The following is an 11,891-nucleotide window of genomic DNA, read 5'->3' on the forward strand; positions in this document are numbered from 1 at the left end:
GACGACCAATAAAAAAAACCAACATATCAAACTATCAAACAATCATAAAGTGCCACTTGGCGTGTCCTCATTCACTGTTGACCCAATTTTGACCTACACAGTCACCTACCATGTCAGCATTACAGACTACTGACTGGGTAGTGACTGTAATTTTTTTTGCAAAATTCTTCTATTTGGCAAAGCAGACAGAAGTCTCCATCTTTCTCGTATGAGCTTCGTTTTGAGTGAAATGATTTGCTTTGGGATCGTATCACCAAGACAGACGCGGCCATTTAGTTTTTGATAGATTCTTATCACTTTTATTTTTGAGCAAATTTTTGCCCCTAATCCAGATTCCAATCACTCCTTCCCACTGATAAGCTTTTGGACCCACAAGAGTTAGTTATCTAATGAGAGATGAATACTCTTCTCCTTCCCAAGTTTATCAATTGATTCTACTTGGAAAAATCTCCATGACAACCACTTGGGTTCACTGACATGCCTTGCCTTGCAAATGTCTTGGTACTTCAACCAATTTTCTCCTTTTGATGTTGACCCAATTGGACACTTGTTGGCTTCTTGCTGATTAAACACCTTGTTGTACCGAAGAGTTCCCTCAATGCTTGGAAAGTTGACTGATGGCCTTCCCATTGAGAATCATGTTCCTCCTTCGCAACACATACATTTGATGCAAGCTTCTCCTTGGAAACCACTTTTCCAAGTTAAGCCCACTTGAGTGAACTACAAATGGGCTTAAATTTCGCTTCTTGATTCCATCATCCTCCAGTATTAACATGTTTCTCATGTCATGATTTGAGAATGAAGGCTAATGATGAGCCTTTTGCTCAAGTGTGGACCTTCCAAATTCCTGCGACATCTTGTCACAAGAAACACCATTAACCTTGAAAAACACTTATGCAAGAATATAACTTAACAACCTCTTCCTTTTTCTTCTTCAAAGCAACAAATGTCACATCATGTGAACACCACCATGTACTCTTACATCTTGGTGTACAAACCATCGACTAAACACAAGTCAATAAAACATGCTTCTTCAAACAACTAACTTCCAAGTCAAGCAAAAGCATGTACAACAACTTGACGATTTAAAACAAGAATTCCACATTCTCATGAAACAATTCATCACATCTTCCTTTCATCTTTGGGGACAAAATCAACTCTTCCAAGTCGATATAACATACATGTAACAATCAATCAACCACACAAGCCAACACTCATGCATGTGCAAATGATCAACATTCTTAAGTTGACAACATACATGTTAACAAAGAATCAACCAACACAAGTCAATCACTCATGCATATTCAAGCACAATGAAACTATTAAAAATTCCACTGTTCACACACACAAGCTCTCATGCATGTATAACAATTCTCAACTCTCTCACAAGTACAATCACAAGTACAAGAATCCCATTGGTATGTACGAGGACTTAAAGAGCTTAAATGACCAAATTTGCTGCAATAAAGTGAGTCAACATACCCCACTTTTGAACACCTTCCTGATGTAAACATGCAAGTTCAAGAATGCAACATGCATGCAAATTTGTAGTTGAAAATTTCCATCTTTTCTACATCTGAGTGAGTGAACATAACTTTACTTTTCTAACATCTTGCTTCATTCAATATGAAGCATACTTTTAGGAGAAAATAAATGCATCCAACATCAATAAGGCAAGATTTTCATCAATTATCAAAAGAAATGCAAGGCCTTAATTGGTTAAGAAATCTAACCATCTCTTTCCAAACCATTTCAATGGCGCTTCTTCCATATGCACTTCATCATGTGTATCATCCTAACCCACATCAGTTATGGAACCCTCTTTCCCATTCTTGCAAAAATATCTCTCCACCTTCTTCAAATGTCATGGATGACTTGTTGGATGCAAAGTCCAACACTTGTCAACAAGATGACCCTACTTATGGCAATGAGTGAAAAATAATTGCATCTTCCTTTCAACACGGTTTCCATTATCCAATGGACCTTTAGCTTTTTATCTCTTTTGTTTTGAAAGTTTCCTATGTATGGCTATCCTCTTCCAACACCTCGAAATAGTATGGTTATTCAAACCACAAAAGGAACATGTAAATTTTCTCCAAATCTTATGTGAATATTTACCATGTTTATCATAATAAAAAAGAAAATGATTAAAGGCAGATTTATACCTTGCACATTCACCTATGTCACCTTCTTGAAGAGGTGAATTTGATAGGTTGTTAAGGGTTAGGCCACTTTATAAAATCCCTCTATAAAGTGACGGTAATACCCAGCCAACTGAGAGAAAGAACAAATATTTGCCACATTCTTTGGGACAAGCCACTCCATGATTGTTTTAATTTTCTCTAGGTCTACCACTATAACCTCTTGTGTGATGATATGCCCCAGATACGATATATGTTCCTTTTAAAAGTCGCACTTGTATTTTTCATACAATTGATTTTCTCTTAAGGCTTGCAATACAAATTGTAAGTGCTTATGATGTTCCTACAAACTTTTAGAATAAATTAAAATTTCATCGATAAAAATCAATATAAATTTTTCTAGATACGAGTGGAATATCCCATTCGTAAGGCTCATGAATGTAGCTAGGGAATTAGTTAGCCCGAAGGGTAGGACTAAAAACTCGTAATGCCTATAGAGAATGTTGAATGCAGTCTTACATATATATTCCTCCTTTATTCTAATCTGATGGTACCCTGATCGTAAGTCAATTTTTGAGAATATCGTGGCATCCTTGACTTGATCAAATAGATTATCAATTATTGGCAGCAGATATCTATTTATGATAGTCAATTTGTTTATTTTTTGATAATCGATGCACAACCGTAGGGTGCCATCCTTCTTTTTAACAAACAACACTGTGGCTCCCCACGATGATACATTGGGGCATATATAATTTTTATCCAACAATTCTTGTAGCTGAATTTTCAATTCAGTGAGCTCTGGTATACTCATCTTGTAAGGTGCTCTTGATACCAGGGAAACTCCCAAAATTAACTCAATAGTGAATTTTATATCTCTTTTGGGTGGCAACCATGGTACTCTTCAGGAAATACATTTGTGAATTCTCGAATTACTAGTAGATTTTATAAATCATACATCTTCTCCTTAGATGTAGCATAACCCACTGGGATTGCATATATCTGACAACCTTTTCATAAGAATTTCCCTATATGGGAAGCAATAATTAGCCTCGGCTATACGAGCCTCTTAATTACTTGAATTTCACATCTAGCACCTGCTTCATTAAGGTAACTAATAGTTTTTTCCTTGCAATTAACCAAAAACCAATGAGATTTTGTCCAATCCATTCCGAACAGAACCTCATAAGGCCCAGGGGTAAAATTTTTAAATCTATTCTTATAGGTTGATATGCTAACTCAACTAAATAATTTTCTACTTTAGCCATCACACACCTATTAGCTCATGTGGTTAGCTGTAATGGCCACAAACTTTTAAATTTCTAAGTTTGTAATTGACATAAATATACTACCTTAAGACTTACATAACTTAAACTGCAGCCATGGTATATTAAAATAGAAACAATATGTTTTAACAAATTACCTTCAACTTCAATCATGTTGGCTTGATATTCTTCTTGATGATCTTCGAGTGCTGCCTTAACTTTTGGTATGGTCCTTGCCACTTCCCCAACTATAGAGGCTTCTTGTATGTTGTTTACCGGTTCAAGTCTTCAATGGTAGGGACAATTTTTAACATAATGTGGTCCCCTGTAGCCCCAACATTGCAGTGAGGGTTTCTGTGATTGATTTCCTTTAGAACTATTGTTCTGTTCTATCACTTTTGATTCATTCTACAATCAGAACTTTTGTTGGCTATTTTCGACAACTTTTCCTTGCTGCCCTTTTGACACATTCATGAAGTTAAAATTTTTACTGTGTTTACTATTTTTCATATTCCTCTGTCCCTTCTTTCCTGTCCAATTCTTAATGTTATCCTTATTTTGCATCTCTTGATAGAAAATTCATACTTTTCTTACAACATCATCCATAGTTTTGGGGTTGTCAAACTCCAACCATTCCTTTATATGCATTGGTAGGCTGTTGATGAATCACTGAACTTTGGATTTTTCCTCCCATATATATGGTATGTACCTCAACAAGGAGGCAAATTTGGATATGTACTCATCCATAATCAACTGGACTAACCTTAGATCATGAAACTCTTTAGCTTTTTCATCATAAAATAATTCGGTCATATATTTATTCTTAAAATGCTTCTAGAATATTTCCCAATTGACTTGTTGCTCATCAATTCCATGCACTGCTTTTACTTCTTCCCACCACAGTGTTGATTTTCCCTACAATTGGTAAATGGCTATTCGAGCTTTTAGATTTTTATCATACTCATAAATTTGAAAATATTTAGTCATGTTCACCAGCTAGGACTTTGTTGCCTCTTCAGCTTCTCCAGCGTAACTTAGAGGTTTTATTTTCTTAATTTTGTCGTATAATTCAACCTCCCATTTCTTCACCTTTTTATGCCCATAACTTTCAGAGGTATCTCCAACCTCCCTATCTTAAGTATTTTGATTTCCTTATGATTTCTAAGTTTGACTTCCTTTGGGCATACTATCAGATTTTCTCTTATGGGACTCTTCCCAATTACCATTGTTAGAACTGGGTTTATAATTTTGGTGATTTTGTCTATCTGTCAAAATTCTTATAATTCTCTCTTGCTCTTGCATCAGGAATTAGTTTTCAGTCTAAAGAGTCATCAATTCATATCTAAGTTGCTGCATTGTTTCCATGAAAGTTGTTGTTGTATTGTGAGTTTCATTTTCCACCTGAATCCACAATTCTGGATTGGTTTTGTCCTGAGGTGTTGAATTAGGTCCAAAAATGGGTTCTCTTGTTGATGTGAAGGTTGGTCCACCTCTGCACTAAATAATGTTTTCTATTTCTCTCTCTGTGTATGCAAAATACAAATGATCACTCGTTACTTCATCTAGTTAGGCCACTAGTGTTCCTGTAACCCTGACCGTACAAAGGTTGTAGGCTTCCTTATGCATTGGTCACTTAGTGTACCCTCCTTTGTGGGATCAACAATGAATCGATGGAAACAACCCTCCTTGGGATTACCCTCTAATCAATGGAAACAATGGTTTTAGGTTCAATCGATGACTGAGGAGGTTTGTTGGAGGATAGAAAGTAATTACCCTCTCCTCCCACGCAAGTTAGACTTTCATTCTGCTAGTTCACAGATCACTCCACTCCGCTTTGCAACACATGCAGGATTTTGTATTTGCTTTCTCTTTTGTTGGTTATCGTCTACCTCCACTACCTCTCGATCTCTATAACATGTTAGGTGATCCGAATCGAAATATGCCCATGGTAATGATCTGAATGGAAATCTACCCATGGTATTTACCCATGGTAATGTAACTAAAAATTGTTATAAATAACGAGCCTCTTTTTGTAAGAGGACAGATTGTCCAGCACAATGTAGTTGCAACTATCATTTTCTGATCTAATAAAAGTTAGTTCATGATTTACTTTTCTGGTTTGGGTTATTTTTGTTCTTTTCATAGTGTGGAAATTACTCAGATCCTGGTGCTCTCCCTAAGATCCCAATTAGTGGTATCAGAGCAGGTTATGATTCCATGAAAATTGGGACCTTGAGCGGTTTATGATTTGATGAAAATTGGGACCTTAAGGCTTTCTACTAGAAGTTATCCTATCTTCTCATAATTCTTTATTGCAAACATTTGTGGAATCATGGTAGAAATTGATCCATAATGGCAGTAGTTTTTCTCATCACACATTTTGGCTTCACCACACAATCGTGTTACAATATCCCTGTCACCACCATAAATACCATGGTGATGAAGGTGTTAATGGAATGGAATGGCTTATTTATATATTATGTTTTTGCATTGCTACTTCTGAGATAAATTCAGTGCTTGGTGATAAGGGTGTGGTATTAGCAACTGCTCCAATGCCTGCATCCACCAAGTCTATAATGCCTACTGCTAGCCCTAAGCCCTCTAACACAACATCACCACCACTAGCATCCACTCCATCTGCTTTGTCTCCTCCGGCTTTTGTGCCTGAGTCTTCACCACCACCGGCAACATCAGAACAACCAAAGCACAAGGGAAAGACCAAGCCCAAGACTGGAAAGACCAAAAATGGAAAACACAATGCCCCTTCTCCTGCTCCCATTCGTTCTGCAACAAGTCCTCTTGGGATCCAAACAATCATCACGATATGAAATTCCCTTCAGAATGGGATTTCTAAGATTCGATCCTTGTTTTTTTGCTGCGATCTGATCACATTTTATTGGAGGTTTAGGGTTTAGGCCTTACCTGCTAATGGCATCAATGAAAGGAAAATCTCCAGGTTGTCATGAGCCCAATCGGATCAAGGCTTATTGGAGCCCCGAGGAGGAGGTAGCACTGCAACGTTTCGTTCAGAAATACGGGTCACACAACTGGTCCCTAATCAGTAAAGTGGTCCCTAACTGATCGGGAAAGTCGTACAGGCTCTGATGTTGCAACCAGATGAGCCCCCAAGTCAATCACTGCCTCTTCACTTGGGAAGAGGATGCCACTATCATGATAGCCCACGCATAACATGACAAAAAATGGGCCATGAATGCCCACATGCTTAGTGGCATACGCAACAATGCTATCAAGAACCACTGAAACTCCACTATCAAGAGGCATTGCCAAGGTGGGGGAACCCTTGTCATCGATGATGAGCTCTCTAGTGGCATCGACAGGTTTCAAAAGTGGAAACTCAATGAGGACATTGATTCTAGCTGGAAATTCAAGAAGTTCAGCCTTAGGACCATGACAATGAACATGACCACGAAGCCTAGCACCTCCTCAACCTCAAATCAAGGTGACTCTAGCAGACTTGTATTTGGCTCCCCTCATGTCTACAAACTGGTGCCTCGTGTAGATCCTCTGGCCTTGAGTAGCAAACCTGATTTAAACCTAAACCACCACGAGACCTCATTTTTTAGCACCAACCCACCAACTTCTCTTTGTTTATCGTTGCCTAACAATGACACCCTTGCAAGACCTAGCATTTCTCCCAATGCCTTGCCCTCGCCTGTCACTTCGCCTCTCATCGCTCCATCCAGATACATCGAGGTGAAATAAGCCAAGAATGGATGAAATTTTCCATAAACACCACATTGACTCAGGTGTTTAGCCCCACCTCATTCACATGGGATAATGCCTAAAACCCTGGGATCCTCTGGTTTATTGGTAGTAATGCAAGAGATGGTGGCCACAGAGGTGCATGATTACATGTCTTCAAAACAGTACCGCAACAAAAATAACACAGAGTTCAAGGGTTGCATGGCCTCTCCTCCTCCTCCTATGGGAATGTGTGTCTCCAACTCCAATGCCCTGGGAAAAAGATATGTCAAAGCAATATTTTGGCTTATACTTCTCCACATTGTAATCTATATGGTGGATCATCGGTTACAGAGTTTTCCAATCAGATGCCTCTATCCTTATCATGACTTTCTTAAATGGTACCATCTCATTACAACTGTTTGTTGTCATGTGAAATGGAGCCACCTTTCTGGAAACTTATTTTTCTTATGCATTCTTGGAAAATTGGTGGAGGAGGATCGAGAATGTTTTACACGAGATGGAGAAAATAGTGGTTCATGGCTCATTCTTGCTAGAACAATAATGTATGTCAAAACTTTGTATTACGAGTTTCTAGCAACTAGGGGTGTTTATGGAGATAAGGTTATCTTTGCTTACTATATTGAAGCATATTTTTGGCTGTGAAAATGTACCCGTTCTAATGCCAAGGCAATGTCATGGTGGGCCTATCAACTCACAACCATGGCACTAAAAAATGTGAAACTTGATTACTTGGATGATGTCTTTACAACATCTCATTGGATGGTGAGAATCTACAAAGATAATCCACCATATTTCTACTGGATAGATCGACAAGTGATCTCGAGGTTCATTATAGGGTATCTCTATCCTTGAACCCTCGTTCATTATGGTTATGGGTCAACCACACAAAACCCTTTGCCAACAATTTGCATTTGCTCGACCACACACTGTCCACCGCACAGTTGACCCACCAACATTATAGAGTATCCCTATCCTCATCTCTTTGTTCATCATAGTTATGGATCAACCATGAAAAACCCTTGCAAGCAAAGTCCCTTTGCTTGGCCACAAACTGTCAATATCAAAGTTGGCTCACAAACATTACAAGGTATCTCTATCCTTGGATCTTCATGCATCATGGTTATGGGTCATCAACAAACCCTTGGTTATGGTTAAACCATGCAAAACCCTTGTCTTCAACAAAACTTGGTCATCCACAACTCATCTTTGACAAAAGCTTCTCGAGAGGGAACTTAACGCAATGTGAACCATTGCTTCCTAAGAAGGGAAGAATGATTAGAATGGAAATCTGCCCATGGTAGTTACCCATGGTAATGATCCTAATGGAAATCCGCCAATGGTATTTTCCCACCCATGGTATTTACCCATGGTAATGTAACTAAAAAATGATATAAATAATGAGCCTCTTTTTGTAAGAGGATAGATTGTCTAGCACAATGTTGTTGCAACTATCATTTTCTAATATAATAAAAGTTGTTTCAAGATTTAGTTTTCTGGTTTGGGTTATTTTTGTTATTTTCTTGGTGTGGAAATTACTCAAATTTTGGGGCCCTCCCCAAGATCCAGATCACTAGACAACACCCAGATTCATACTTTTCCTCTAGAATTTCCACAGTACATAACTGATCTCCATTGTTTTAGTTAAGTGATTATTTATGTGAATTAATATGAATCTCACACAAGTGTGTGTGTGCAGGTTAAGATGACTTCATATGCCATTGCTGATGAAACCCTCAAGCTCAGGGTACTTATCTTCCCCGTTTTCCCCTTCAGGTAAGCCGTCAACAAAGTGACCTATAATGGGTTCATTTTTCCAATTCAAAGTATATTAGCGTGGGGTTATTCTCTCCAATAGTTATCAAACTCTTTATGTAACTTCTAATACCCATTCCATTTCTTTTCTTACAGGGAAACCGACATGCAGCTCAATACTTCAGAGGAGCCATTATGCCGAGGTTTCTTCTACTATGCCTGCTTCGACTTCTAGGTGTGCTTCCTATTACAATGTTAAGCTTCAGAAAGATGGTATTACGCATACATTGGCTCGATGAGGAAGTCTTGCTATAAATTAAGGGTTTCTCCTCCATGTCAAATTCTTAGAGATACTCATTTAAAAAGTAGGGTTTTCTTATCTCGCTACAACGAGAATCTTGATAAATTTCTAGTTTAAGCTTACATACCCACTGCTTGTATTTATTGGAACAGAGAGGGTTTCAACCCTTCTCCTTAGATTATTTGATAGAAAATCGGGTTCTGAGTATTGTTGTTTATCGACCATTATGATTGGTCTCTTAAATTATCTTTAGTAAGAATCTGTAATCGAATTTGGGTCTTTTTTATATATATATATATATATATATATATATATATATATATATATATTAACATGATTCAAATATTTAAATTATTGCATGAAAAATATGGTTTCTTCTTAGTTGTGATGTTAATGCTCATGAAATTAAGTTTTCTTGCTTCTAATACTACTAGCTATATTAATATAAATTTCACTTGGTTGTCTTTATTAAATGTTGTTAAGAAAATTGTCCCATAATATTTATTGTATTCTTATTGTTCAACTCAAGACTTTTAGTAAATAGCCATGAGAATGTTCTTAGGGTGCTATTCATTAGCTAGCCCAAGGAACTAACTCTGCGAACCTGAGACTGTTCTAGGGTGCTATTCATTAGCTAGCGCAAGGAACTAACTCTGCTTCCCCCGTTCCAAACTTCATGTTATTTTTTTTCCTAACGATTTCTAGCATGCGAATGAAGAAAGAAATTCACAACTTTGTTTTTTTTTAAATTTAATTTTATCAAAACCCAAGTACCTATCTATACACCACTGACTAGTGATTTTAAGTGCATAAAGGCTCTATTCTATTCATTTTGTAGATGGTTGTATGTTCGAAAAATAATTACATTTACATAATTTTTATTTTTTCTCTAAATAAATATTCAATGTTGAAACTGTAACTATTAAGTAGTGAGAATTGTCTATTAATTAGTGAAAACTGTCGTCTCTTATAAATATATACATATATAGTTTAACTCTTTATGTATATGCTTATTTTAATCACAACTTATGAATTCATACAGGAATTCCTTGCTTTTAAATATGCAGAAAAAATAAACCTTTGGTTACTGGAATACTCAATCCTAAATTAAAGACCAGTCTCCATTTAATTCCTTACTGATTAAAAAACTATCCAACATTAATATATACTTATTTGTACTTTACTGAATCTCAAATTGCAAAACCACGTGGAATCAAACGTTCCACCAAACATACAAAAACCAGACCATTGGTCCTAACCAGCTTCATTCATAGGTTTTTCAGTGAGTCTCACTAGCCACCCAGCGTGAGGACTGAAAACCTGGTGCAATACCAACAACCGTACAATGTTCTACCCAATTTTTTCCTTCAATCCTCCTCTCCGTTTCCTTAGGTACCTCTTACCCTATTGGCTTTTTTTTCCAAGAGTTTTCTTACAGGGAAAGAAGTTGGGCAGGTAATCGCCAGCGCACACTGTTTTTTTTTTTAACGGTTTCCATGTATGAAGTATTTTCTTTTCATTTTTTCCTCATGACTTGTGGCTAACTTCTTTTCACAAAACTATATAATTAATTCCATATTGACAATACAAGTCAATTCGCCAATTTACTTGTAGTAAAGTAAATTAATTCTTGAAAATTATCCTCATACCAGTAGGTGTTATATCAAATTTCATAGATGTTACATCAAAGTTCACAGGTCATGCAAATCTCAAACCCAACACGAATAAGCCAAACATGAACACAAACACTTAAACAAAATTGGTCTAAAATTCTAGTCAAATCTGTTTCAAGTTCGCTATGAAGTCACATGAAATTCAAAGAGATTTGTAATAATAAAATCTACTCACTATTTTTTTTTCCAAGTTGCATGCACTAATGGAATGTTGTCTCTCAATGTCAAATTTTGTAATGAAGGAGAAACCAATATGGGTTAAGTTAGCTTTCAGTGGATGTTGGAGGGGTGTCATTAAATCACATAGAACACTAATTTTTTTAATAATATTTTTCATTTATATTGGTTTATTTTATGTTCACAATTTTGATTAATGTTATTTATAATATATACACTTAAAATATATATAAATTTAGATGTTTATAAACAATTATAATAAAAGTGTAATACTTTAATAAAGTATAAAAAGTGAATATATAAAAGAAGCATAAGTAAATTAAAAAAAAAAAATTATCTTTAAATTTCATATATATATATATATATATATATATATATATGTTATACACATTTAAATCATAAAAATTTATTGTGTCTATTGGCATTATGATACAGGTGTTGTCCTTGATGGAAACTCACTCACAGGTCAGTTCAGATTTGATAAAGGGAAACTCACATTGTAACAGGTCAATTCAGAGGTAACAAGGCATTGGTACAGAAGAACAGGAAGTTCGAACAAAGGTCTACTGATCAAAATCAAGAAGTTGAAGGAAAAGGATGTTGTAAGGTAGTTTAAGCTGTATACATAGGTTCACCTTGTCAAATCAGCGTATACACGCGAGTTAACAGAACAAAAAGACTTTCACAAGAGGAAAAGCGTGTATGGGCTGGAAAATCAACGAAATTCAAGATTAACAAATACCAAGGGTAAATACCATGGTATTAGCCTACAATATTGAGTGGAGTAACGACTATTTGCTCCCGTCTAGGTACACCACAAGTTCTAAGTGTTTTTTTGATCTGAGGTATTGAAAAA

The 11,891-nt window shown here is 36.4% G+C and overlaps 1 pseudogene; it reads left to right on the forward strand.

The window, feature by feature from the left end:
* Positions 1 to 6,334: 6,334 nt before the first annotated feature.
* Positions 6,335 to 9,119, forward strand: LOC149208736 (transcription factor MYB44-like; annotated as a pseudogene).
* The last annotated feature ends 2,772 nt before the right edge of the window (positions 9,120 to 11,891 follow it).

This window comes from Pinus tabuliformis, chromosome 1_2, assembly GCF_031772625.1.
Source record: "Pinus tabuliformis cultivar Carrire ecotype Pingquan chromosome 1_2, CPIR1, whole genome shotgun sequence".
In the NCBI taxonomy this organism is placed as follows: domain Eukaryota; kingdom Viridiplantae; phylum Streptophyta; class Pinopsida; order Pinales; family Pinaceae; genus Pinus; species Pinus tabuliformis.